The sequence below is a fragment of the Vidua macroura genome, chromosome 8, assembly GCF_024509145.1.
Source record: "Vidua macroura isolate BioBank_ID:100142 chromosome 8, ASM2450914v1, whole genome shotgun sequence".
Lineage (NCBI taxonomy): Eukaryota > Metazoa > Chordata > Aves > Passeriformes > Viduidae > Vidua > Vidua macroura.
The window spans coordinates 26,221,006-26,245,267 of NC_071578.1; positions in this window are offsets into that span (position 1 = coordinate 26,221,006).

Consider the following 24,262-nt stretch of genomic DNA (forward strand, 5'->3'; position numbering starts at 1 on the left):
AGAGCATTAGATTTATGTACATGAAGAACATTTTCCAAAATCACATTATGAATTTATACAGATGTCTTTAATCAGAAGACACACATTTTAATGATTATGCTTATAAGTATATAAAAAATACAAGGCAAAAAAAAACCCTAAGTTAAGTGGCAATGCTTGATTTTTGCTTTATATACTCAAGATGAAGGGCTCATCAATAATCCCATCATGGAAGATTATTTGTAGCAATGGGTCTTCAAATAATTATGATGTATTAGAATATTTTGAACTGCTTAAGGCCAACTACAAATAGAAAAATAATTTGATGCAAATTACTTGTTCTAGCTGGGGACTTCCACAGCAATGGTCAATGTCATCAGAGTTAAGGGACATCTTATTCTTAGCAGTCATTTCTCTAAATATACAGTGAACTTGAGCCCATCTGCCACATGCCCATCTCTATTTCCTAGGAGCATTCCTAGTCTCATGCAGGGAAATTTTTTTAAATGCTTCTTTAAAATATCTCTGACTAATGTTTTAATTGCTTTCTTTCTTTATAAGCATCTGTGTAATATATGTAAATAATTTATTTCACTGCATAGGTAAATACTTTTTATTGTTTATATTTTAAAAATCATCAATTTTTCATTATTATCCAAACATATACTATGATGAATCTAGGGTGTTAAAATACCTTGTATTCAAAGCCTCATGTTTTCTATGTGTTTTTTTCTTAACTACATACATGTGGTTTTCAAAAGTATAAAAGTATGAAATTTGTCTTGTTATTTTTTAACCTAGTGCTGATATTTTTGTGCAGAGTTAAAAGCTGTCCTTAAATAGAAAGATTCCACAGGCATCTCTACCTAATTATGCAAATAGAGTTTCACAGAAATCACAATATTCATGGTCACTTCATTGTTTTTATCTTATTTATGTGCCTTTGAACTCTCTGAGCTGTAGAAGGGGCTTCCTTCTGGTGTCTGTGTCTAGCAGTCACATCTCCAGAGATGGATTTGTAGGCATCTGAATCCCTGAGCTGTGGGGTTCTATTTTAGCATGGAAAAATGGAAGATTTTGCATTCAACAGTCTTAGAGGTCTTGTCCAACCTAAACAATCAAGATCTTGTTGGAACATGTGGAGGGTGAGTGAGGTTTGCGTTGCTGCTCCATGATTACATTCCTTCCTGGAGTGGTGACTTGCACCATGCTCCTGAATGATGCCCCACAGCTGTTGCTGGCATCACCTGATGCAAACAAACAGATTGCAGTATTTTTTGACTGTGGGGAAATATTGAGATGAATGTACAGTACCCTACAGGACAGAGTATTAAATGCTTCTCAGCTCTCAGCTGTGACTAGGGTTTCTAATTTAGTGGAGGGAAATTCAGTGCCTTTCCACTTTGGAAAAGGAAAGAAAGATTTCTAGGCCTAATTAAAGGAGATTTTTAGGTCTAAAAAGGTAGAAAAAAGTCTCAAAAACCACAAACAAGAGCTCACTGTGGTAGTTGGAGGCTATTTATTTAAAAAAAAAACAACCAAAATCATAGACAATGTGTTTAACACAACCCACAGTGCATATTCTTATCCGTTCTCTTGCATGACAGTAACACAATACCCTAAACCAGAGAGCATGTTATGAGACAGCATTTCACAGGAGAAAGATTTTTGCAAACTAAGATGGACACTCTTGATTGAGATGTTTTTTGTTGCTTTACATCATGCAGCATCTAGTCTTCATGCTTCCCTTCAGACAGCAAGGGTGTTGCTTTCCCTCTTCATTAGAGAGCCCCTAACAGCATGAGCTTTCTGTGTCCTCCCTTGCTTAAATGGGCAGCTGGCACCTCCACAGAAAAACCTTGCCAGAAGAGGCTTTTGACTTGACCTTTTTTAATTGATATCTGAACTCCCTGGTAAATGACATCTCTGAACACTGTGAATTTTCAGCTTTTGGTTTTATCCTTAAGTACATTGGATTTGAATTTGCTTAGACTACAAACCATTACATCTACCATTTGGATATCCTCCTATTTCCAGGATTGCTCCAGGCTGAAGTAGGCATCATTTTCTTCTGGGTATTGGCTACAGCTGACTGTGCCTGGCAGTACTTTCAGCCCTAACAGGTTGCATAAATCAAGCCTTGGACAGTCCACTCACAGCAGCTGGCTGTAAGTCCTGTGTATTTATTTGGAGATTCAGGTACCAATGAAGGAGAAACTTTTTCTTCTGAAGCTTTTTCAAGGGTTATAAAACTTCTGCCTATGCAGAAGAAGAATGAAAACATTTTCTGTGGTTTTCTCTAAGGGCAGGCTACTAAGATGCAATAATAATCAGTTAGAAATTTATTCAGACCTCTTGCTGGGAGGTGATTCCTCTCTTCTTACTGAAGGTCTGTGATTGATGTGCTGTTTTTCAGCACTGCCAGTTGTACTTTGGCATGTCATGATGAAATGAATTGCCATTTTGCACCATTTGCAAGAGAGGGATTTTCCCATCCTGACTCCAAAGTGAAACTAGAAAGAAGGTCAGCAGTTATCCTAGTTATCCAAACTATAGCCTGATGAAGAGGAGGACAGGCTGCCATTTAAATGGCTCTTGTGTGATACACCACCCAGCATTTGCTGCTAGTGGAGCCAGACACTTCCCATCAACAGCCTGCCTCTGTATTCCTGTGTTAGCCTCCTGCACTCAGGGCGCTTGATTCTTTTCCATCTCACAGCAAAGCTTTTTTGGTGTTCAGCATCCTTCATACAAATGTTCCCAGCTTTTCCACCACTTGGTTTGGCTGCCACAAGTTGTCTTTGCCCTGGCATACCCAAGAAGCACTTGCTATCACACCAGCTGAAAGGCATTTGAAGTTGTTCCCTGCTGTTCTCTGCTGTGTTGCTGTTTCTGACTGCACACCAGCCTGATTTTACGGTAACTTGAACCTAATCTCAGGCAGTAATGATGTTTGCTGGGCTCACAGGCTGGGCTTGGGCATTAAACATGAATTAAGATCATGGCTTGAATGAGAAGCAACAACGTAACCAAACTAAAAACATCTCAGCCCCCTGCAAGTGTACTATAAGCCTTACAGACATAAAGAAAATCAAAGTTAGCATGTGAAATTTTTCCAATGGCATATTTATTGTAGTGAGTTAGCATAAAACTTCAGTCAATTTCTCAAAATAGCAAAGGAAATTATTTTGTATTTAATTTCTTTGTGTACCTTTGATACTATTGAGCAAGTATTTGATGCTCTTGAGCAAGTATTTTATAAAATGCTTTCACATCCGAGCTTTAAAAATTCAAAGAGAACACATCTAAAGATCAAGAGCTCAGTAGACATTAATAAGCTTAATAAAATTCAGGTAGAACATTCTTCACATAAAGGGTGATGAGATATGGGAATGGGCTGCCCAGGAAGGTGGTGGTGTCACCATTCCTGAGGTTTTTAAGGGACGACTGGATGTGGCACTCAGTGCCATGGTGGCATTAGAGGTCTTTTCCAACATAATTGATGCTGTGATTCTGTTAATCTCAACCACTGGAAGCATTAGAGTCACTAAACCAGTAGACCCTGTCTCCGTTATCACATAGAAAATATGTAAAGCAAAACAGCACTAAAAGGTGTTTCAGATCCTACTAGTGTGTGATATAACTCTGATAGTGTCTGTCTCAAAGATGAGGGAAAATGGAGACTAAAATCCCAAGAATTTAAATTCAGAATCTGGAAATGAGTAGATTACTATTAATGAACTTGGAAGCCTTAACAGGAATGTGTTAATTTAAAATGGTTTTGACAATTAAAAGACTGTAGACAGCTGCTTTATCTAGCATCTAATGTTTTAGTTTGGTTTGTAAGTTGTCAATATTTCATAAGCCTCCATGAGTTTCAATGAGATTTAGAAACTGGGCTGCTAAATCACAAAAGTGTTGTGAAAATGTGATTAAAAAAAAATCCTAAGCAGTGCTGTGCTTGGACTGGTTAAAACCTTCTGTGTCATGAGTGTTTCAGTCCTACAAACTGAATCATGTTGTCTCCTTGCTTTGTGAAATCTAGAGATGCCTTTCCTGTTTTTAAATACAGTGGGATCAGGATGTGAGCCTGTGATGTTCCTGGGGCTGGACTGATTCTTGCGGCTTGATTATAAAAAAAAATGGGATCATTTAAATAATGAATAACAAATAATAGAAGTTTTAAGGCTATCAGAATATTCCATCCTTAGGATTTGACAATGTATGAAAATATAGGAAATGAAATCGCAGATTTGTTGCCATGTAATCCAGCTGGGGAGGAGGTAGAGGGAAGGGAGGGCAGGCAGCTCAGTGATCAGCAGGAGCTGACAGCAAGCATGGATGCTCATGGAGAAGGTTTTTTGCTTTGTTTTTTTCATGATGCAGAAGGTGCTACCACAGTTGTGTGAGGTAATGACCTGTACTGAATTCCTGGAGGAAGCCCTGTTACAAATACAGCAACTTACAAAGAAAGTGGTGTGTAGCTCTACCACACTGCTCCACATAGAAATATACTTTGGCTTACATGTAGCAAGATGCAGGCAAGCCAGGAAGCTGACATTTGTTTTGGCTTTTATTTGTTTGGGTTTTTTTGTTCTGGGGTGGGGTGGTTTTTTTGGTTTGTTGGTTTGGTTTTTGGGGGTTTTTGGGTTTTTTTTTTTTTTTTTGGTTGTGTCTTTTGTTTTGGTCAGGTTGCTTTTTGGTTTTTTGGGATTTTTTTGAGGAGAGAAAATGCATTGTGGTTGCTTTCCTCTGTTTTCATGCTGTGTATCCCTGCCATCTGTGCTAGTGACCCTCAAACCACTCATAGAAGAAATGCTTTTCTAGGCCAGTCTCCCCTGGCCCTGCCACAATCTGTCTGCAGGGGTGAGAAAGCAATTCATTCTCTGTTCCTGTTTTGACTGGTCAGAGCTCTTGACAGGATGTCAATGCCTACTGTGATAGCTGTTTTTAGCCTTTTTTTGTGATTTGAATACCTTACTTGGAAAAGAGCCCTGAGCTTGTTGAAATAACTCCACAGAGATTCTGAGAGAGCTTTGAGATTTTTAGACCAATCAGTAAACTGCATTGGCTTTGAAATACAACCTTTTATTCAGTTACCTCTAGTCAATTCAAGCTGTGGTGTCTTTGCATCTCTACCACTGTTCAGCTGTATTTTGGGCTTGTTTCAATGCTTTCACAGGGCAGATGTATCCTTAGCTCTCTCTGAGACAGTCAACAATAAATGCCCATGGAGTTCAATAGCATGATATAAAAAGAATGGTTTATCTACTGCTCCTTTGAAATCTTATAAAAACAAACAAACAAAAAATAGTAAAAGAAGCTCTATGCTGAGCAATCTGTTGAAGAGGACATCAATGTATTCTGTGCTATGTGGAGAAGGAGTTATCAGTCCTGATACCTGTACTCTGTATATTCATTATTGTGCTTTCATCTTCCTCCACCTTACCAGAATGTGATAATGTTACCTTGAAGATTGAAGTTTAACCAAATTTCAGTGACTCCAGTGGGGCTGCTTCCTTTCTGCATCACTGGATGACAAGGGAATGAGAAATCTTTGACCAAATGCCTGCTCCTCTAGTCTAGGATGGCAACTGTCCAAGAGTTGTCCTCAGCAGTCTCTCATCCTCATTAGGTATTTCCTTGCTCTATGAAGGATTATTCTATGAGCAGAGGAGCTACAGAGTTCAAAATGAATACAGCTAATTATAGTTTGAACTCTTCAGCCATTCTAGAGAAGTCTGGGAAGGGAATACAGCTGGGAGAAATTGCTGCAAATATGTATGAGTGGATAAAAGGATGACAGTGATTTCATGGGCCACTTACTGTATCAGATGCACCTCTTGACACAAGGTAAGGGGAAATTACTCAAAATATCTTAAGCTGAATGAACTATGATGTAGAGCCTCTAATTCTTTATGCTGTACGATTGTAATGTGTGCTTTGGGATATCCAGTAAATAACATGCTTCCTATATTCTTAAAATGTAGTGATGTAGGCCCTATGGAGGATATTCCACCAGCCTCAGCTACTGTTATTTCTCTTCGGAGTTCCACAGTGCTGCTTGGCTGGACTGCAACGTGAGCAGATGAATTATGGAAATAGAATATTTTTTATTTTCTTCTCCTATTAATAAGACCACATGAAAATCTCCCTCAGGAAAAAAAAAAAAAAAAAAAAAAAAAAAAAAAAAAAAAGGTATTTTTTTTCCCAGATAATCTTTCCTGAACATAACTTTATGAAGGTGACTCATTTTAAATTCTCCATCATTTAGGGACCCGTGGTATCTGTACCGCCTGTTGGTAATGTCCATTAAGCAGCAGCAGAAATGCATTTTTTTCCTTGGTTAGACACTCCAATGAGTTCAGTTCTGCAGGAAGAAATGTCTTTTACTCTAAATATTTTTTTTTTTTTTGTTCCCAGTCTAAATGCATTATGCAAATAATTCACTTCATATAAAGATAACAAATGTTTGTGTTTTGGTTTGGATTTTTTTCAGACAGCTCTGAACATGATAGTTCAGGAAGCCAGTGTAATTTTAAGAGCTTAAGAAGAAGCAGCTACAGTATAATAGGATCTGGGTTTTATGCAAATAAAACCATTATGCCCATTACTGGAGCATAACAAAGTAGAGAGACCTCTGCACTTATGGGCAATATGACAAGTGCTTTATTTATGATAACTCTTAGAATTTTCTCTTGGCATTTTCTTACAGCTCCATGTGGTGTCCAAAAGGCAGAGTTTTATGTTGCTGAAAAGAACTCTCAGTATACTTAACAAATTACTCTGTGCAAAACAAATGTTCTTCTCAGATTTTGTTTTGTTGCCTTTTAGCTCTCCAGCAGTTCAGTATAGTCTTGACACTACAAAGGATTGTACTTCAATATATATGGTTAATCCAACATAAACATGGAAGGTGGGAAAGGCCTTCAGCTGTATGATCAAACAGTTCCTAAGCGTTACAGGTTCACTGTGTGAAAGTCAACAAAGACCACCTTGCCACAGGTCAAACTGCAGAGTACCCCATTTATCTCCTGCTGCACCAGGCAGTGGAGTGTGTGAGCTTTCTAAAAGTCTGCTCAGGTGCCCCAGTGATCTGAACATCTCGATCTTCATGTCTGTTTGTCATTTTGTCACTCAGGTGTTTGCATTCTACAGACAGTGTCCTAAGGCTTAGAAAAACTGAGTAATTTCCTAACTCTACAAAGGCACTTATGACCCTTGGCTCTGGAAAGTCAAGGGAATATTTTGATCATCCTTCATTTCCAGAAAGTCTGGCTTGTAATTTTGTGTGTTCAGTGACACCATGATTTTGATAATTCAGTTCCTACCAGTTATGCTAAGGAAAACGCCAAACAACTTTGGGCTAAGGCGTGCCTGAAGTTCATTCTTAAACATATGGTATCTAATGAGATGGTGCTTTCAATGAGTGCCTTAATAACAACTAAATCTCTGAACAGTATTCTTACCTGCCTCTAAACATGAGAGGTTCTAGGTCACTTCCATGGGCAAATTGTTGCAACTACTAGAGTGCATTAATATTTTTTCTTTAAACTTGATTTTGCATTATTTAATCTCTCTCCCATATTACAACTTTACTCCTCTGTCTCCACAGACATGGAGCTTCAGTGCAGTGACATGGCAGTGACCAGCAAAGGCACTCTTCTGTGCCACTGCAGCTCTTAAAGCTTTGCCATTAAAATTATTGTTAATTTGTTTTTTGAAAAGAAAAATGCCCATCCATCTCAGTTACTGGAAGCTTACAGCACACAGTGAGGAACTGGTAGCTAAAGAGATCTTTTTTTCTCTGGTGGCACTTTTGTTGCTGTATCAAAGGTTATAATGAATAAACCGCCTGTATTTTAGGGAAGGCACACCCTGAAACCTTCACACTTCTGCTCACAATATTATTCTCTCTGTTAGAAAATAAAAAGTAGGCAAACCTACTTTCTCTTTTGTTTCCCAGTCTTTCCAAGTCCCGCTCACCACAGCCACTATAGCAGCAGGAGAGAATACTGTGATGTGGTGTAACAAAATGGAACAGATAATATACAATGTTCCTATATGTAGCCAGGTTATTGTGCTGTAGCCTAGGAAAAAGGAATAGTCCTGCTCTGCTACTGTCAGTCACAGAGGGAGTATAAGTTTATGTATTTTTGAACTAATCACTGTAATTTCTGTTGTAATCTACTTAACCTTGGCTTAGCTCTATAAGTCAAAGCTCTTTCTCTGCTTCTCTGGTCAGTGCTGGGGTCGTTTATGCCTGGGTGGGGCTATTGGGAAGGGAAGGCAAACATGCTTTTCAGAAATTGAAGGACTATTGGGCTGGTGATGCTTTAGCACAGAGCACTTGTTGGTGCAACTTCCCCATCTGGAATGCCCTCAACTAACATCAGCCAATAGTTCAGACTGCAATGCCTTTTGCTTCAGGTTTTATGTGCAGTACATAAAAATGTGACAACAGCTCCTTGAAGGCATTGTGCAGCACCTGCCAGCCGACCTGTCTCCTTATTCACCAGTGGGAGGGATTCGACAGCAATGGCTTTATAAACTGCTTTAAAAATAAAAATCTCCCATGATTTTATTTATTTCTGCTGACCTAAGCGCAAGTCAACTGTAGAAATTAATGGGAAAAGCACTTCAAGGGAGACAGTTGGCAAAGTACCATCCTTTATGTGTGTGGTAGGACACCCACTAAGCAATGGGCCTCATCAAGCAGCCTTCGTGCAAATATGTGAATGCCACTAAATGGCCCTTGTGAGCTCAATATAGTTTCCCCCAGTGAAAAATGCTGTAAGCAGAAGTACTTAGAGATACCCTTACTACTGCAGTAAGCAGAAATCCAGATATTGTGTGTAATTAAAGACAGCAAGGTTAGTGGAATGTGCAGATTATGCTGGCAAGTCTTAGAATATATAAGGTGTGTTCTGCTATTCCACATGACCTAATAGGGCAAGACAAACATGTTTAGCTTCATAGAGCAGCCTATGAAAAAGAAACAAAACTATTTGTAATCAAATGTATACAAATTTATTTATGGAACTATCAGGTTTTGATGCAAACTCAAAACCAGTCAAGGCATTTGTACTTACAAAATCAATCCAGAATACCTAAAGTCTGCTTAATATTTGTACAAGGTTGTTTTTCATATGTTTCAGTAACTTAGTTTAATACTTCACTGACTTGCATCTTAAAAGCTTTGTGTCCAAATCTTGGCATTGAAAGAACTTTCCTGCACAATGAACTGTGAGACAGGAAACTTGCCTTTAAAGTCACCTGTTCATGTAGGTGGTGGCATGTGATTGCCACCCAGAGGCTGGTTTACTTTTGTTAATTAAATTGTGATTCCCTAGAGAACTGTGCCATCAATAGCAATATCAGCCAAAAGCTACATGTGCTGCAGAGGAAGGGCCCACCTTGTTCTCTTGCTGAGTCACTCCTGAGGGGAGGTTAAGTCCTGCTGCTGGCCAGCTGCAGTCTGGGCTGCACCTAAAAATCATTTCACTATTGCTGCATTTCCAGTCTGATCATTAGACTTCAAAGGAATGATCTTGGCACTCTTATGGGGATAATCCCAAAGAATGGTGAAAAGAATCTTAAAGAATCAGCTGATGAAGTCAGCATCTGGTCCACTTTGAGTCCCTATGTTTGTTTTCACAGACTCATAAATGGTACTTGTCCTGTAAATGATGAATATTAGTAGCTTTTTTGGAGGTTGTGTTGTTTTGGTTTCTTTAAAACATCATCCAACCAGTACAAGGAACAGCATTCTGGGGAGAGCAAAGCTGCCACAGTGTATCAACAGGAATTATTATTTCCTTAGAAACACTGTAACCAAGAACTCCATAATATATGAGGGAAATTATTTTGGTTGTTGAGTGATGAATTAAATTGAGGCTAGGAAAAGGATGGCAGACAGATGCCTGATAGTAAACAGAGTTTAAGGAGAGAATGGAATTACAAAGCTGGTTGACTCATTTACATGGTAAAGTATCATAGACTTTAAGACTCTGTGGATTCAGTTATTTAAATTAACATATGCAGACCCAGAATAGACTAATTAGCTCAAACAGGTGTCCCATGAAGTCATATAACCTGCCATTTGCAAATCCAGAGATTCCAGCTGGATCTCTGCAGGAATTCAGTGTGTCCAGTACCATGGTGGGGAGGGGATAACCTGCCAACAGAAATCCCTGGTCCTGATTCCACTGGTCACAGAATCCACTTCTGACTCTTATTAACACAACTGTGCAGTTGTGTGTTGGAGCACTGCAGAGGAAGGAAGAAGTCAATGATTCAAAAGTTTTAAGTTTTGGAGGGAAATATAATTAAGTACTGTAATCTGGTCAGTTATACAGTGCAGAATTTCAGAAACTGAACAGTAAAAGAAAGGTTTATTTCTCTTTATTTCTTGAATTTGTCTCTTATGCACCAACAAACAGCTACAAATCTACAAAGACAGCCTGTGTTCCTACATGTTTTGAACACACAGTACTTGAGCTGTAATTTTTTTATTTTTTTTTTCTCCTAGGAAAAATCTAATTTAACCCAGATGATAATACCTCTTCACAAATAAAAATGCTTTATATATATATATACACATATATAGTAAAGGCAGTCATCACAAAACTAGGTCTTTATTAATGGAATTTTTCTAAGCTATAACAAAATACTAAATTAGATTTAAAGTAGTCTCTTGACATTTTTGTTGCTTAGAGATTATACACTTAATTCAGACCTAGAACACTGTACCTTGGTATCTTATTTGCTGAATGTGCTAGAGCTGTTCTCTAAGACCAAAGGATCCACTTTGACAAAATATGAATTCCTTCCATAACTTTCAATGAATATATAGGTGGTTGTGAGTGGCTGACATTCCTACTCAGCTTTCTAACACAAAATCTGGTAGAAATTCTGGGTACTTCCATCTCCCAAGTAATTCCTCTTATAGGATGATGCCTTTGTTGCATTGTAGACTTTGTGTGTACAGGTTGACTATTCCTGTTAGACACATTCCTCATCTTAAATCTCCAGGTTAATGTAAATAAACATGATTCAACCATATTGCTTAAATAAGGTAGGGTGAAATATGTGGTTGTGCTGCTTAGTTTCTTGCAACTGTTTAATTGAGAATCCCCAGTGTTTTGAAACAGAGACTAAAAATTTGGCAGGAGGCTAATTTACTATCATGGCTGTGCCTGCACCTGGCCTGATGCCAAGGATGAAGATCATCTTCCACATATTCATCAGAGGCTTGTCAGAATCTGCCCAAGTCCCTGAGGGTGTGTCCTTTCATGGGGCTCTTTGAATGTCCCTGTGAGTGCTGGTCCTGCCAGCCAGGGCTGCTCCTGGGCAGGACACTGGAACAGGGGGGCAGCTGAGTGGCAGTGATGGTACTTGTGCCTTCTGCAGCTGTATGGCAGGCAGGATGTGTGGGATGAGAGCCCACCTGGACATAGGAAGAGCACAAACCTGGTGCATTTAGTCTGGGAGCAGGCAGCGGCAGGGAGAAGCCAGGAGAGCTACAAGTTTAAAAGAAAACAACACTTCCTCTCTGTCTTCATCTATAATTTTGTTTCACATGAGGAAAATACTCATCTCCCTGCTATGAATTGCCCTCATACGCTCTTGATGTACAAGCATCCTCTAGGAGCTGACCAATGTGTGTCTGACATAGTCTCATCTTATCAAATTGGTCTTTTTCCAATTAAATAACCAAAAAAACCCTAAGTAAATTAAACACTTTTGGCTTTATGTGAGGCCATTTTTACTTTCATGATTGTCTAGTAAGCATTTCATGGCAATGTAATGGTTTCATTGCAACTGCATCATTTTGCCCTGAGCTGACATTGTACTCGTAAAATCATACTTCTATGAACTGACAACAGAAGGAGGGTTTTGGTTTTATTTTGGTATATATGAAAGGGAAGGTGAAAAAGTTGCAATAAAATAGCCAGTAGTTTTATATTGTTTGCCTACAGTAGTACAACCACAATACAAACCTGATGACATGGAAATAAGTTTTCTCCCTCCTTTGAAAGATGTAAAGTTACACCTGGAATTAGCAGTTTCTTGAAATGGCAGTGCATGTTTATAATAAACAGGCATTAGCCCTGCAGAATAATTTTTGGGGGTGTTCATTATTACAACTCTTTCTGGGAAAAATTGTCAGTTTAACTGGCTTTCTGTAGTCATAATTGTGAGGGTGTCTTGTGAGTAATGCCCACATCACCCTGCATTGCTTCAGTTTCTTTTCTCAGTTTCTACTAGAATGGAGACATATGTGTATATATTTCTAAGTTCACAGATAATTTGAAAAATTTCTGTTACCTTCCAATTCAGACAATTCCTCTGTTCTGGTGGCTTTTCTGCAGTATCCATTTCATACTAGAACTGAACAGTGCCTTGCATCCTGTAGGTATAGTATATCTATTAAATCAGCATTAGTACTTTCACCTTCAGAGCCTCTAGAGCAGATGTGTCTGGAGGAGATTTTGAAGGGCCAGGTGTGCTGTACTAACTGGGTCTGCTCCTCCTCTTTTTTTTTTTTTTTCCCTGCTTTTCTACCTTCCCTGCCTTACTTACCCAGGTGTCATTGCCATAGTTGATAATCTGTTCAATAGCATGCAAAAGATTTCCCTCAGTCTTGACTGCTTGATGACAGCTACACAAAGGGACAAAACACCATTGGAATATAAATGAGATTCTGTTAAAACTGAGATAATCAAACTTAAACATAAAGGTTTTGTAGACTGCTCAGGATTTGTGGAGGCATGAAGGCCAAACAGGTTAAATCTGTGGACTGTGACCATGACATTTGCCTTAAGAGGACAAGCCTTGGTCTAATGCTATCAGCATTGCCCATTGTGTGAGCCTCCAGAGCTCCTCTGATCTCTCTGTAGGCACATAGGCAGGACAGCACCAGAACAGGTACCTGTGTGAGACTTCACAGTACAATCTGTATGCTATAGCTCGAGGTAGGAGATAAGAGAAATGCATTTTCCATCAGAGAGTCATCCCAGACTTTTAGCATCTCTTCTGCCCTTGACAGAGATGAGTGGAGCCCAGTAAGGTGGGAACAAGAAGCCCCAAAATAGCAAACACTGAGGGTTTTTTCTGTGTCTTTGCTCTGTTACAATGCAATGTAACTCTTTTTGCATTTCATAAAACACAGCTTGAGATTTTGTAGGTGATTTTATTTCCATCAAATGCATGAGTTCTGCTCACTTCCTTTGTCTAAAAAGGGTCTTAGGATGAAAAAAAGCCAGAGCCTAGAACGGCAAACCATGCATGAGCTGACACAGCCTCACATTCTTCTGTGGTTTTGTCTGTGATGCAGTACTCAGTTTGTACAGAGTCATCAAAACACATTAAAGTCAGAAAAAAATAGAAAAACTGACAACTGTGGGGTTTTTTCCCTTCCTCAGTTAGTTTATACTGATCTCCACAAGAGTCGATGCTGTGTAATGATGTAAACTGAGAAGAAAATAATTAATCCCATAAAGAATTCCTGCCACAAAAAAATAGCAGTGTTTTCAAAATAAAACCTGCACAAAACCATTTTGTCAAAATACTGTTTCATTGATTTTACATCTTTTACAATCTTAATTTAAGTTTGGGATTTTGTATCTGAAAAGCATGGCAGATTAAGGGCTTTTGGGCAAAGAAACATGCTTGATTGACACTAATACATGTGATCCCATCTGATTACAGATGTGAAATATACTTTCAAGCCTACCCCACAATATATTAAAGGGAAGTTTTTGTAGTGTGCTGCTCTGTATCAGTAAACAAAATGCTTTTTAAAGTGTCCAAGAGAGCTTTTAAAAATTTCCATGTCCACAACCATAATAATTTAAATAATGTTTAGAATATTCTCTGTGAGGTCTGTGCATTAGCACTGAACTCGAATGAAGCAGCAGCCAAAACTGTATACTCTCTGCTGACAAAATTATTTTTAAGGGTAGATCCTGTTAACACTACAGGGAAGCTCATTGTCCTTGAAAAAATTATGAGAATGAACAGGAAATTAAATGCTCTGAGTTAATTTCAAAGTCAGATTCTGTCAAAATCTCACTGGTTTGGTTTTTTTTTTTTCTCTTTCTCAGCTCTGAGGTTTCTGTGTAAAAATATAAACGTTCAGGTTATGATGCTTCAAGGTTGGATTGAGACTATGATTTGACAGGCAGCTACTCTGAAGTAGAGTAAACGTGTGGGAGAAGCAAAGCTGATCGCAGAGGGAAATTCTGATCCTTTGTAAGGTTCCATGTGCAAGTTTCCTATAATCCCTGCATTCCTCTAAACCACTTTTAATTCTAAAACTGCTTGTTTTATGTGGTGTGAAATTTGTATTGCTGAAATCAAATGGCTTGGCTCCTGAGAAATAAATGGAATAGCTTAGGAGGCAGTCTGCACCACTGATGCCACCTATGTTTCCAGATAATCTTTTCAAGCTTTGAGTACAACCTCTTTTAGGAGACTGATTTCGATTAAAAATATCCCAAATTTTGGTATGATTGGAATATCCATGAGACTGGTGTGACTGTAGAGGCTTGATAAGCAAAAACTCACAATTTAATAAGTGCCGTGGCTTGTTTTATTTAGATTCTGCTTTTGCCTGGGGATAAAAACAGCCCAAAAACATGGTGAAGAGTGAAAGAGTTAACCTGAGGTTCGTGTAAAATGGAGTAGATAGCTGGGAGTAGCTTGCTGGTATGTACATCTGAAGCTGGAAAATTAAGGTTCCAGCTGACTAGTCAAGTTACCAGTAGCTAAATAGTGTTCAACCACTGCACCAAAAACTTCACATATTGAAACCCTTTCTTTACTGTCACTCAAATGGTAGAGAAATTGCATCTGTGAGGAAGTAAAGATGCCACTAATTTGTAATTATTAAAAAAGCCTGAGATTGAAGAATTTCCAATTACTACTTGGATGACATTTTATTTGGTGAACAAATAAGGGGCTTGCATTCTTTATCAAAAAGGATTTCTCCATTAGAACTCTCTAAGGTGAACCTCACAGGGAATGCTTTGGGAAAGCAAATTTTGATTACAAAAGGTATCTCTGATAAGGACCCCAGTGGCTTGAAGTCAGAATTTTAAATTACAGAGTTTTCAGATTAAATATCTATCTTGACAATGAAGAAGACTACTATTTTACTTAAGTACTGTTTAGGGAGAAACCTCTAGGAAATGAATCTTCTTGGAAAATCCTATGCTGATGGCATTATTCTAAATGGAGATCCTAGTACTGTTGTGGAATTCAGGACTGACCATAAGGTGCAGGGAGGAATGCAATTCCTGCCATCAGTTAATGCCTAAGAGCTTTGGCTTTGCACTGTAGCATTCTCTTATTTCTTTCTATATTACAATTATACATTTTTGATTGTACTAAAAAGGTGATTGGGAAGCAGTGCTTTCAAACAATCTTCTGCTGGCAGAGGTTTTACACTGTGGGACATTGACCAGTGTGGAGCTCAGTAACAGGCTCTTCACAAAATGCACAGCAAAGAGACAATGCATGAAGCTGAACATTGGCAAAGCTGTCTAAATCAAGGAAAAGTGTCCTTTTTGTGGATCTTAAAATGTAGGAACGGTACTTTGCTCCATAAAAATTAATATTTTTGAGCTTTTAATCTTTGATACCACATAAGAAGCTTTATGAGGAAATGTGTTGCAGCCTATTTTGGATAATAATATCAATGTTTTGTGCAAACAAATACTGGTAATTGTAGGAAGCATTTTCACTCCAACCACTAATAAAAATATCTGTGTATTCTGCTGGTTACCATTAGTGCTGAGTTCTCCCTCCTTCAATTCTTTTAATATTGTTTGATAATATTGTTTGATATTGTTTGATTAAGCTTGAACTTGATTGGTTTAATGTCTCCTTCCCTGGGATCCTGAGTGTTAATTTGGAATCCAAAGCATGCATTTGAGAAGGGAGATGGTCAGTAGCAGAGTTTCATTGCTAGAGATGTTCTCTGGCTACACCCAGAAGTGTCTTGTGTTTGTGAACTCTATTCACCCTGCAGGAACATTCATTAGTTTAACTGAGTTCTTTAAAATCTCACTGACCCTGCGAATTTCTACATGACCTCTGCACCTGCACCATTTATATTTCTATAATGTTTTTTGCATTCAAAGCTGTTTCATGCAGTTTTGCAGAGCAGTCTGTGTGTTGACTGGGAATTCAGCAATGCCATCCCTTTGCTGTTGCACATGCAGGCATGGTTCTAGAAATCTGTAGTTGCTCCATTCCATTGTCTGCTGGTTGTGTTAGTTGGCCCCCTTAAGCTTAAACAAAGATGAGAGTTAGTTCACTGACAATGTGGGTTAATTTTAACTTGTATCCTTTTCCAGTGCTGTGTAGTGTTGGGCATTCTCTGGGTTTTGCACAGAGGCAGAGATTTGTACAAAAAAGAGAGTGCTCTTAGCTGAAAACAGCCTGGGTTTTCTCCATACAGTGCTGTCAAGATGTGTCAAATCTGTCTGGAATGATGCTTTCTGAAGTAATATTTCACTTGTAGTTTTAGTGATCTGCAATTGCTACCATCCTGATTCTTCATCCTTGTTTGTTGTACTCGCATGTTAGCACTTCATTCTCACTGTTTCTCAAATTCAGATCTTGGAAAAATTTCTCCAGCTATTTCTCAGCTTAAATGCACTGTAATGCCTTTATTTCCCATCCCCTCCCTACCACTGATCTTTCTCTACATCATCTTTGTTTCATCTGTCTCTCCTTTCTGCCATGCTCCATGCATGACCTTCCACCTAGGACATACCACAATGTTCTTTAAGCAATGTATTAAACCTTTCTTAATCCATAAAACACTCAGTCCACAATGGCAATACCCCTTACCACTTTCTTTTGTCTTATATGCTTGTACTTAAGATGTGCAGTGACACAGCAGGTGCTCCTCTTTCAGTACCTATTGCTTATAGGAAAAGCATTGTGAGTGCTTTCAGTACTATAGCAAATAATTTGGGTTCCTTTCCTGAAATTGTCAAAGATGTAGATATTCTATTTTAACATTAGTATTTTTCAGTGGGAATTGGATTTAGACAGTCCATACAGCTGTTTCTTTATTTCCTCTAAGCTATATGGGGACACAAAGACTCTTGCAATCTCTTGGATATATATTTTAGTACCATGAAATTCTTTAGTGGAATTTCCTGTGAGGAAAGCAGCAGACAATTAATTCATAACCCTAAGTGGTAGTGTGTCTAGGAGAACTAAAGACTAATTGAGCTAAGCCTTCACTTGACTGTTTATTTTCATAACCTAATTGTTCATTTCACAATGACTGTAAGCAATGTGATTAATATAAGCTGTGAGAGCAATCAAGCTGAAAGAAGATGGTAATGGACTACAGGAGGATATTCTTGTTCTCAATCGTCTTATTTTGCTGCAGTTTTGTAAAGCTCTTCAGCTGAGCTATGGAATGCCCTGAAATTGCTTTGGTAGCCAGCAGGTATATCAGGCTCAGTCTATTGACAGGCATAGTGCCATTGCTGGTAGTGTTTATAGCAATAAAATTCGAAGTAGATTCTTCTATTCTGTTTGTCCTTTGGTTCTTTCCTCTGTATCATCCTATACCATCTTCAGATGGTATAAATGTTCACTTGCCATTTGCAGGTCAGGTCTCATTTTTTCCACAGAGAGACTCCCTCCCAGGAGACTTTCTTGCTTGTTGCTCCATTTTCCACTTTCAGAAGGAATAAAGGCCCTTTGTCGTTTGGCCTTATTTCCCCTATTGCTTTAAAGAAATGTGATGCTTTTCTGTATATGAACAAGGTGAGGCTGATTGAATGAGATATTCTTTCATGTAGTTGCCTGCATTAGACTTTTAAATTGCAAGGCAGAATTAAACTAGATATGCAGTGATGCTTTTATAAGATATTTAAAAGTCCAGTTCAGCTGGCAGCTGGCCTAGATATAGTCACAGTATTAGATTTCTTCAGCAAACTGGAAAAGCATGACCTTGACATCTTTGCTTCTGTTAGCTTGAAATAAAGGTGATACCAGTCACTTTCAAGTGGGAAAAAATTATTACAAAGCCACATGTGCTTGCTTTGAAGCAGGTAGACTTAAAAATCTCAAGAGTACAAAGCATCTTATTTATGAACAATGTATGCTGAGAAATTCTTCTTACAATCAGCTGAAAGATGCCCACACTTTTATTTTTTAATTATTTTCTTCCTAAAAACAAGCCATAGGCTGCATAAATACTTCATATGAGCTGCTCAAAATCAAAATCAGTGCAGAGTAATAAAGCCAGGCTCATTCCCATTAAGATAAATAGCTCACCTGCAGAAGATGGAAACTGTATCATCATCATAATTTCATTTATGCTTAGATAGCGACTGCAGAGCCTCACTGTTAAATCAGCACAAGCCAATATGTAGATATGCTGTGGTCAAGATAAATCCATCTCCCTAAAGCCATTCCTTCCATTTAAAGCCTTTTTTACACAGCTGAAGGAATAAGTTCCTCCTGGCACAATGCATAAATGTGACCCCAGGCTTGGTCTTCTTGTTCTAATTGCTGAAGTAGAACCCCAAATGATGTGTATGGTTTTTGTACTGTATTTTAATTGTTTTCCCAGGTGTACTGTTTTTGTGACATTGATACATGACACCCAAAAGTACTGTCCGAGGATAAGTTTTCATAATTTTGTTTTAGGTGAAAAATTTGCTTCAGTTGAGCCTTCAATGCTTATTAATCTCATACAGCATCAGGAAAGTCATGCCAAAAAAGACTGTTAATTTTAGAGCTGCCAAGAAATTAATTTCTACTGTTTTCTTCTCAAAAGCAGTTTATATGAGGGTGGTCCAAGTTCTTCACCCTTTGCTCATGAAACTGTAACTCAGTCCAATATTGTAAAATATCTTCTCATGAACCAGAAGCAGAGGATGTTGGTACAGATTGCTGAGGTTGAAAGGTGTCAGTATTGGTGCCTCAGGCATAATTCTTCCAGTGGGATTGGACACAAGAGTGCCATCTCAAAGAGAAGTCCCACTGAAAAATGGGAAATCCCAGTCATCTGAACCCATCACTGAAGGATCTACAGAGGAAAAACAATTCATCCTATTCCATAAAGTAAAGGCTTTTCCTACATTTTGGAATTATTTTAGTGAAGTTGACATAGGCATGATCCAGCCAAAGAAAATCATGACTGTGAGAAGACACAGAGTTGTGTTGAGCCACAAAAAAAAAAAAAAAAAAAAAAAAAAAAAAAAAAAAAAAATTATATTTACTATCAACAGCAAGAAAAATACTGGCAAATACTGGCTGCTCATCGACATAGGTGATTGGATTTTGAATGTAAAGGTGTATTGTGCCTGCCCAAAGAGCAAAAGATCAAAGCAAGAAAAATCAGTTTTTCAATTTCTTCTTCTTTTTTTTTATTTAATCTTTTTAAAATGCTTCCTGTTGGTAAGAACTTAATGAGGACGTGCTAGACATGAGGAAACTAACCAAATTAGAATTTTTTTCTGCCTTAAATAGCTTTGGAAGCTTCCTCTATGGAATCTCCATCATATCTTAAAATGCAGTCTAGTTCCTTGCCTAAGTCTGGTTAAGGGAGGAAGAACTATTTGTTTAATCAGGGAAAGTAGTTGACAGCACCCATCTAGAAAAAGAGAATTTCATTTTAGTGCTCAGTGTCTATTCATGACAAGATTTCTAAGCAGCTTTTGAAATTTATAGGGGGATAGTGTTAATCTTTGCTCCTACTGTTGTTTTTTATGCTTATAGGAGGCAATTCTAGTAATAATGTTATAGAAAGTAATTTCAAGATAAAGAAAAATCCCATGTTATTTACTTCCTTTGTGATACTTATTCCACTTGCTCTTCAGCTAATTCCTTTGCATTCACATCTGATGAAGCAAAATAGTAGTGTTTTTCTGCTTCCCCTGATAAAAGAAAATCTGGTTCTTTCACCTCTTCCCTCACCTTACAGACTACCTCTGGCTAAAAGTTTGTAGAGGCAACAGGAACATCACCTGCATTGAAAATGTGTTATTTTCCACCATTTCCATATGAAATAGTTTCATATGAGACTGGGAAATAATTTACACAACATGGATTTCATCACCTGGAAGCCCCTGGAACACCATCAATGTTGTTTTAGTAAGTTACAACTTTTTCACAGAAGGATAAATCCAAGCCCCTTTGGTGTCATCAAAAATAATCCCAGCTGTTATGACAGTTTTATTTATGGCCTAACAAAATAAGGCCCTTGAGAGCAGGATAAAACAAACTAATAAGTGTTTATAGATTATGATATAACTGATGACTTGGTCATCAGTGTCTGAAGGAAGAGTTTCATGTTTTCCTTACACAGGGTAGCTGTTTTATAACAGCCACAGCCACCACAAAAGCTCTTTAGTAAGTCCAAATCACCAGTAAAAATATATATTTCCTCCTTGCCCAGAGATAGTTGTGAGTCTGTTCATAAATTAATGTACTGAAAATATGCAAAATTGGATCAGACACAATGTATAACTTCCTTAGGCTGGTACATAGATGCATTGGTGCCTTTTGTAGCTGCACAGTCTTTCTATTCTTACTGGCAGTTAACCCTCACCCCCTTTAAAATGTGGAATATTTGAGCAAACACAAATAGGCAGGAATATCTGAAACAGTAGCTACAGGCTGAAAGGTCTCAGTGTAAGTCTGACCTGCCAGCCCTTCAGTTCACAATGGAATGCTGTGATGGACACATGCAGCTTTCCTGCTGAGCCCCATACATATTTACAGCTGCCTCCCAGAGAACTGTAGCTTTGTGAAAATGGTACCACGTTTGTCTGTCCTTGGAGGATTTGTTTGCTCTGAGCCTAAGCTCAACCCCCTTGAGCTCACTGCTTTTTAAGGCAAGGAACAACCCAGGCTTAACACGGATCTTTTCCTCCCTGCTCAAGCAATGAGTTGGGCCAGCCATGTGTCTTCAAATGTCTGTCATTATGTCCAGCATATCTTTTTTTTTTTTTGCCACACGTCATTAAATGAAAAGGAACTTTAGGATTGTGGTTGACCAAATTATCACTGTGGGTTTTGATTTCCAGGGCTCTCTTTCCATTTCAGCAGAGGAAATAAATGGTAAAAAATTACAACAAAAAGGTTGTCAGGATGCCACATAGCTGCCATGATATTTTGGTGCATTTTATTTATCAAAATGTAGTGGTTACAGATGAATCTTTTGCTCAATATTTATTGCTTCATCTGTTGTGAAAAATGAATTTTTTGCATGCACTGATGAATGGGTAGGGAAGGTGCCTGGCGTGATTTCTCTGCTGACTGTTAGATACAAATGTGCTTTGTTGAAATGCTCCATTCTAACTTGCACTGATATACTCTGGAGAATTAAAATGTCCTACCTCATGTTGAGGAGCAGCACTTTCGAGAGGAGTAACTATCCTTATTCCTCAAAAATGGAAGAACATGGCCAGCACAAAATTATAACAAAGTTTTGTGCTTGGTAATACTGAGAAATGCTGCATTTGGTGAAGTCTGTCTACAATTTATTCATTTAAATGTTTGAATTTAAACTATTCAGGGAAGAGAATTTCTCTAGCTGTTATCCTCTCCTAAACATAGGGTCAGGCTCCAGGGTGAGTCAAAAATGCAGTGATAACATCGTGATGTATTACAAATAGAGTAATCAAAGTTGCAGGGCTTAGTGCAGCCCATGAAATGCAGTAGCTGGAGGCCATGTCAAATAAACTCCCAGCAGTGAGTCTCTTCTGCCTCGTGAGTTACTATTGATCCAGGAACTCCTCTGAAAGCACAGGAGAGCCACAGTTCTGCTACAAGTGAGCCTTTGTACCTGGAATGAGTTGGGGCAATAGTTTTGTTCTTCAATTACAATAATGATTTGATAATAATTTGAAGATTTCCATTACTATTGGAAGTCTTGGGGTCAGGATAAACCAGGGTTCATTCTAGTGAAATTCCTACTTAGCTTTAAGCTAACATATTTCAAGTTGCTTTGAGATTTATCCAATGTATTACTAAACACAGACAGCAGAACACAGACATAGCACTATCTTTTTGGAAAAGAAGAAAAAAAAGTCGTATCCAGACAACATGCAGTTGACTGCTGTACATGGGAACAATTCAGATGTCAACTGATTTGACTAAGAGATGTGAGGAAATTAATTTAGAATGCCTGCAGCTCTTTTCAGATAGGAAAAGCATGATTACTTATGTGGAAACTATTTTCCCATCACTTTGTGCTGAACTTAATTACGACACTAAAACCCTCAGGACAGAAATGAACTCAAAACACCAATCATGTGTTCAGCAGTTGGTGCAGATACCACAGTTTATAGTGTCTGGTATTGGGAAGGGGTGTGTTGGAAGATTGAACATGGAAGCAGATTAACTGGCAGGTAATGGTGTCAAAAGCAACAGGAAGAAAGGTCACTACCATTTCATTCTAATTCCAGCATGTCTTTGTGGAAACATCTGTAGAAAAGCAAGTGAACTGAGAAGCAGCTGTGCTAAGGATGCAAGGTCTGGAAGCCAGCCCTTAGTTCTGTGGAAAGTGATTAAGCTTGAGTGTCATGTGCTTTGTTAGGCTGGTTCCCAGCAGGTAGTCAGGATCCCATTAGCTGCTTTTAGTGCTTACAACGTGCTCCTCCTACTGCTTAGGTGCATTAACCAGAGACTGCCAGTGCATGAGGAGACCCCCAGAGGGGGGGTTTGCTTTGTTGCTTGATGGGGGCCAAGAAGCTGCAGCTGAGCTGGAGTCAGCTCTCAGCTTTCCTGTCCTCTGGAGCCCTGAGCTCGACTCCTCTTCCATGCTGTTCAGGTGGGACCTGGTGGGAAGGAAATTGCTGCTTTGGGGAAGTTTATTCTGTACTCAGCAACTCTTTTGTCTTGTCCTTTCTCTTCTACTCTCCTCAAAAAGTGGAGGTAAAGGCTGGTTGTTCTGGCTTTGCCTGTGGCTTGGTACCTTAGGCAGTTGTACTTTTTGTTCAGGCTTATGTGTTGCCTTGGGCTAAGCAGCCGTGAGGGGAGTGGAATTGCATAGATGTCTGGGTAGGTACAGGGTGTAAAACTTTTTGAAAAAGACAAAAACATGTTTAAAAAATGTATTTTGATTATGAGTAGCAACCACCCAAAGGAAAAAGCCATGCATAAAAGCTTTAGGGAAGAAGCTGAAAGCCAGACCTTTGGCCAGTATAAAATGTGCTGCAGTATTGAAGTCTGATCAGCCCCAGCTGAGAAAAAAGCCTGCAAAAAGGGTCTGAGTAAATGAGAGAAGGGAATGTCTCATACACACAGTGCTACGTGCCATGTAATTCTTAGAGGAATGGAAAGAATGTTGTAACATCAAACTGCAGTCCACCTCCCTTTTTCCTCTCTATTGATTTGGAAATTGCTGCCCAATTTTGCGTGTTTCAAATAGCAATCCCAGAGGTAAAGGTAAGATGTAAAGAACTAAGTATATGTGGCTAGATATACTCAGTATTAGAGTCAAATGCATCAAAACAGAGGTTTTAGAAAATGCTTTGTACAACATGAGCTACAGTTATTTCAGCTGCAACCTAAACAGCCTGTAACAGCTTCCTTTAAGGCAAGGCAGTCCTGCTGATACTGAGAACCTGCTTCTATCAAGTCATCAACACTTCTAGTCAGTACAGTACTTTTAAATTCAAGAATTATCACATGTATGCAACATTCAGCATACTGCCCTAGTTAAGTATTTGAGAACTATCATTTAGATTTTAAAACTGGATGAGAGAGGCCCTGAACTAAATCCATTTTCTGCTTCTAGAGATGTTTGAATTTGGCAGTTCTATCACAAGTCTTGCTGTTGGGCTTGCTAATATTGTGACATAGCCTTTAATGTTTTCCCTTGTAGGCTGGACAGGAGATGTTTAGAAAAAACACTAAGGTAAGGGGAAGTGTTGCAATTTGTGAAATTTAACTACTATCCAGTCCACTTAGTCTTGTGACATCTACCAAGAACTGAATATGTCTGAACACAGGAAGGTGTGTTTTAATTTTTCATTAGAATCTGACATTTTAAAATGCTTTTACTACTCAGTGAAGACTGAAGTCCAAGTTGCATACACAAACTGTGAGAGAGCCTGTTTATTATCCAGAATGTTTCTAAAAAGTGTGAAGTTGCTGTTTCTAACTGTTTGTCTCTAAAGCTATGGACTGAGGTAGTTGCAAGCATCTTTGAATTTCAGCGACTACTTAAATATTTATATAGCAGCATTTATACACAGGCAGCCTTTTTAGCTTGTAGATGTAATTAAAGGGG